The sequence below is a fragment of the Capra hircus genome, chromosome 11, assembly GCF_001704415.2.
Source record: "Capra hircus breed San Clemente chromosome 11, ASM170441v1, whole genome shotgun sequence".
Taxonomy (NCBI): Eukaryota; Metazoa; Chordata; class Mammalia; order Artiodactyla; family Bovidae; genus Capra; species Capra hircus.
The window spans coordinates 15,240,533-15,246,532 of record NC_030818.1 but is presented as its reverse complement, the minus strand read 5'-3'; positions in this window follow the sequence as shown (position 1 = coordinate 15,246,532).

The following is a 6,000-nucleotide window of genomic DNA, read 5'->3' as shown; positions in this document are numbered from 1 at the left end:
TAAACATGCTTCCATTGTACAGCCAGAGCTCATCACTGGAAGATATATTCTACCAAGTAAAAAGATGTAGCTACTGATGAATATTGTTACCTCTCACCTATTCTGGGAAAAGTTGAGGGCAGGAAGAGAAGGAGGTAACAGAGGATGAGATGGTTGGATGGCATCACCAACTCAATGACATGAGTTTGAGCCAACTCCAGGAGATAGCAAAGGACAGGGAAACCTGGCATGCTGCAGTCCGTTGGGTCTCAAAGAGTCAGACACGACTTAGTGACTGAATACCAATGCATTTCCCATGTAGCCTATTAAGAAAGGTTCATGTTGGGTAGAAATTTATAAACAAAATGATGAGGGCAAAAAGCTTCATAGAAATCTAACTATACCAAACACAAACAGAAAATGCTTTTACACTATGCCAACTAGCGCAGACAGAGTTTAAAGACAAAAAGTTATTAGTTAACGTTGAAAGGAAATTGGCAAGAAATGTATATGGCCTGAGGCGTCTTTGTTCAGGAGTAGAACTGAATGTCCTTCCAATTACCAGCTTATGCTACAGAAGGACCCTTTCCCCCACTCTTCCCAGCTCTCCCAGACATTTTTTCTTATGTCTCTCTCTTTCCTCCTCACCAATCATACATTTTTAGAATCTGGCATCTTGCTTGTACCATGCTGGTTGGCTATGGTGTGTCTGCTCAGCCCTTCTTCCTGGGATCTGCTTCTGCCTTCACTCCAACCAGTGAGGGGTGGGCTGCCTGCCTTCAGAGGTGCATACTTGAACTTGCCTTTCTCTAGAATGTTTTGTTCTGGAATCAGAGAAAGAGAGGCAGCTCCTTTTTAACAGTGAAGAGTCAGACACAAATCCAGGCTTCTCGGTGACTATGATGTTTGCTGTGAGAAAGGATGTGGTGTGAAATAGAGTGTTGGTGGCATACCACTCCCTGGTTCCAGGGGTCCCCAGGCCATTTGCAAACTTGCCCCATTGGAGACTGGTTATGAGCCCTATGTCTGTCCCTTTGTCCACACTAGCCAGACTGGGGTTTCCATTCTCACAGTCCTAATACATCACAGACTCTTAAAAACAGGTGGACTCTGGAGAGGATAACTGACACAACCCTCTGTCTCCAGGCAACAGCATCCTTAAAATAACAAGTGCAGCTCCCACACTAAAGACTCTCCATGGAAAGAAATTCCACTTTTTATTTCATAGCGTTTAAATTATATGTTTCCTTATTTGTCTCTTATCCACTATGTCTTTCAAACTTCCTGTCTAGAATGGAGCCCGGATTCTATATCACCTGTGGTCACCAGGTAGGCCCAGGAAGCGCCACTGAAACCAGACAGGCCCATGTTTGCATGGATCATGGAGGGTGAATCTGTTTCTTGGTTCCAATCCACAGAACTCTCAGGGTCTTCCCTTAGAAAATGCTCTTATTCAGTGCCTACACTGCCCAAGATAGAACCCTATGGGAGTCAGGAAATAAAATCATTTAATTGGCTGACAATAGAAAACAAGCACTGTTTGTATCAACCTTCTTTTTCTTAAAGACACCGATTTCATTGTCCTGTGGCTTTCCTCCCAATATATTTAAATATTCTGCTTTAAGACCTAACTCATTCTTTCTTTTCATGTTGGTTTTCTTCCATCTTCTTGGAATCTCTTTGGATACTTTAATCTTTGTCAAAATGTAGCGTCCAAACCCCATAATGATGTGTGGTGAGGGTTTGAGCAGTGGCAAGGGCAGTGGGAAGGGCAATGGGAAGGTATTTTTCAACTTCTGTATGTCAGGCCATTAATACATCCAAGGATCAAGTTTGAGTTTAAAATAACATGGTGACCTTTCCCTCTATTCCCCTAGGACTTTCTGAGTCAAAACATGTGCCCTGCAACCCCTGATAATCTCCCAGGAGAATAAGTCCCAACCTGTTCTCAGCCATGACTTCTTATCCAGCTAACACTCAGGTCTCTTGCTATGACAAGGGACTGGGCTAGGACATTCCACTGGGGTCCTGCTGAAAGCCCAGGGCTCCTCTGGGGCTTTTGATTTTTGAGGAGATGTTCTGGGAACTTCTGACAGGTTCCTCATTCTTCAGGGACTAGCTAGAGTTTGAATAGAGCTGTTCATGCAGCTATGATCTCAGGAACATTAATTCATAATTTCCATTCTGTTGAGCACTTTTGATCCATCTCTGAGTATCCTTTCTGTGCCAAGATCAGGCCCTTTCCTGCTTCAGGGAAGGAAGGTATAGGCACATGAAAGAGAGGCAGGTGTCCACAGTCTTCCCAGCAGCTGCACCCCTCCTGGTTTCTTCCACCCATGGGAGTGAGGAGGTGCTCAGCTGTCCAGAAGCTAAAGATGGTTCAGCCAGGAAGGCTGGAAGTAGCCTTTGGTTTAGGCAGCAACCTGATAATTATAGGACCTAATTTTGGTAAATTCGGTCAGCTAAGAATCAGGGGTAGTTTGTTTGCTTGGTCCAATAAGCTACTAGCAGGTTAAAAATGCCTGGGGCATGCGTGTATTTGACAGCCTTTAACAACCCTACAACAACAAACCCTTTTAGGGACAGGAAAGAAAAGAATCATGTGACCAGTGACATTCTCAAACTCCCCAAACATTTCTAGTCTAGAAAGGCTGGGAGAAATGCAGTTTATTTTAAGGACTTTCTCAATGACTGTTTTAAAAAAGTAATACATTGATTTCCCACTTGGATTATTTATCTAAGGAGCCCTTGGGTGGGACGGGTGTGAGACCATAGGCAGCACAGTAGCCGGGAAGACGGTGTGGGATGCCGAGCCCTGGGAATTGAGAATTCCTTCTCCTTCCTCACTCTGACCTCTGCTACTGCTCCTGCCAAGGTCTAGGAAACTTCATCATTTATTATGTGAGTTTTCTGTAGGTGGAAACACTTTGGAGGAAAATTTTCCACACTTAGAAAGTCATTAACCTTGAGTTTCTAACATGGTACATTCTTCTGCCCTTACTTTAGGCATTGAAAGCCTTATTGTCAAGGGTGTTCATGTTGGATGCAGTGGAACCAAGGAGGCACAGGGAGGTCCCCCCCACCCTCTCCACAGTGCTGGTCCCTGGGGTGGGGAAGATGCTAAAATGCAAACTGAAGAGTTTCTTAAGTCCGGCTGCAAGTGGCAGGCTCTGCGCCTCTTGAGGGTGGGAAGATGAGGGGTGGGCTCCCTTTGCAGTGTCCTCTGTGCTTCCACAGGCAGGAGTTTGGCTCAGGCTCTGAAAGGTTTCTACCCTTCTTTCCCTCATGCTGACAATGAGTCACATAAGCAAATCAAGAGGGTTTTTTAAAAATGAAAATTTCTTAGTTCTCATGACAAAAGCTAGAGCATGTTTATATCGGGAAAATTCAAATAAAAAGCAAAGACACCCAGAATTCCCTTATCTTAGAGAAATCACTATTCACACCTATTGAGGCATATCCTTCCCACGCTTCACCTATGGAAGGATAATGATACAAGTAATAACTCACCAAGGGTGCTGGTATTGTGCTGGTATTAGGCTATGTGGTTTACACCCATCAGGCCACGTAATCTGCACAAGTCTACCGGGCATTCCACTGTGTCCCAGCATGAGGCACACGCAGGTGGGCACTCCGGAGCCAGACTGCCCAGATGCCGAAGCCGCTCTACCACCCACAAGCTGTGTGACCTCTAGCAAGTTGGTCAGCACTCTGCCTCCAGGCCCTCCCTGCAGAACGCGGGCAATAATGGTGGCCATTGGAGGGGCTGTCCAGAGGATTCGGTGAGTCAACACGTGAAGCACGCCAACACGTTATTGCTTGCTACCTGCGAGGGCCCAGCAGCCCCTTTTTAGAGATATGGGAACATGTTCAGAGCAGTCAGGGACTTGGTGAAGGTTCCACAAAGATCAGGTGACAAAGTCAAGCACGCAACTGAAATCTCTTCTGAGTCTGGGTTTTTAATGATACAATATACTTGCCTGTGTGTGTGAGAGAGAAGAGATCTCCCTCACTGAACTCTACCGTGAATGTCTTTAGAGTATAATAAATACTGGCGCCTGCATGTGCCCTGAACCTCATCTTGGTCAGCAGATAGAGTCATGGGGGGCTGGCAAAGGCCCGGCTTCATGCAGAGCTGAGCTGCTCAAGCTGGAACTGCATGGGAATGCCCTGGGCTCTTGTTAACACACAGGCTCTGAGTCAGGCAGGTGGGGTGGGGTCTGCGACTGCATTCCTAACATTCCAAGTAAGACCAGTGCAGCTAGGAACCACAATGCGCATTGACCAGTGACTCTGCTTTCTCTTGCCCCTTCCTGCAGCTGCCTCTTTTGTTTACACAAGCTGCCTCCAGTCTCCCCTCACATCCCGAGTCTGAAATTCTGGTTCCATCTACATCGCTCTGCCCAGCACCAGAGCTCCCGAGACCGGTTCCTTGGCTGGGCCCACCGGAGAGGGCTGAGTCCCAGAACCCCTATCAACAGCCTCAGCCTGAGGGGGTACTCTACAGACACTGCTGGGACTGCTGCTGACCCCGGAGGTCTGGAACACGTCCCGGGCACCCTCACGTTTATGGATTCCAAAGAAAACACATTTTCACCGTGGAGCCAAGCCCTGGGGGTGGCAGGGGGCACGGGGGCTGTGGGAGGCACCTGGTGAAGGGGTCAGCTACCCGCAGGCCATGCTGGGCCTGTCCATTTGAGAACTCTGCAGCCTGGAAGCCCTCTCATGCCCATAGCAATATGAATCATGACCCTTCCAAGTTTAACATCCAGGGCCACCCAGAAGTCCATCCCTCAGACAGGACTATCAGGACATAAAAGGGAAGTGGCATCTGACACCCTCTGTGGAACTTCCAGTCACAGTCAGCAAGTGAGAGCCAAGCTGAGAAGCGTGTGGCGACCCAGAGTGTCTGCTCACGCGAGTGGAACAACCCCAGGTGCCCAAACACCGGACAGAAAGAATTCTGTCTTGAAAAGGTCTCGCACTGTGATTTTTCCATGACGTAACCAGCTTTTCACTCAGTTGTTTTTCACAGTAGGGACCAGGTAGGCATCCACAAAACCAGAAGTGTGCAGAGTGAAGCCCTAGGAATTAGGACTTTTTCTTCCTCAGGACACATTCTGTTTCCACAGCAGGCAGTACCTGAGGAGCCGGTTGAATCTGCCACTGTTTTCACCAGTTCAGAACTAGCTCCCTCTCTACTGGGGATTTTTCCATGGTGACATAAATCTCTAGGCTTCCCACTAGCACAGTATACTCACAGCTACCTCAGTTAGAAAAAGTGAACTCTGGAAATTCCCATGGCCTCGGCCAAGACCTGAACGGAGCAGGTTTTTTAAACTTCCAGATTCTCTTCTTTCCATGCCAGCCATGGGCAGGCTTCCCTGGCACAACACGACATTCCCTTCAAAATATAACACCCCCGGACTGGAGGCCCCTGTCCGCCTGCCTGCTTAGGCCCTGAACCTAGCAGAAGGCGGCACCATGTACAAAAATAAAGGAAGGCCACTGGTCACCCTGCAGGGTTGGCAGTGCCTACCAGCGCTGGGATGCTTCCTGTTATCAGATATCTGAGAACAGCGTCAGGTCTGGTACCCCCGGCCCCTGTGGTCAGGACACTGACTCAGAACCAGACTCTGAATGCTCTAAACGCTGGGCAGTGCCAGCCAGAGCAGGGAGAGCAGTCAGGAATCTAACGTGGACTCCATGTCAGGTTTGGCCCTCCTGGCTGTGTGGCCTCTCAGAGCCACCGTCTCTTTAAAATGGAGATAATGCTCCTGCCCTACCTACTCTCCTGGGATTATATGGAGAGTAACATATTTAAAATGACTTGAAAGCTATAAAGTATTATTCCATGCATGAAATCTGAGTTTATTGTGAAGATTAAATTAAATGGGAACATTACACACACACAGGTAACAACTGGCTTTCTAGAAAGGGAAACACCAGTTACTTTTACATTTACCGATTTCCATGGTGTAAATAATGCCTTCACGGCTGACTTCAAAGTATCATTGTGAT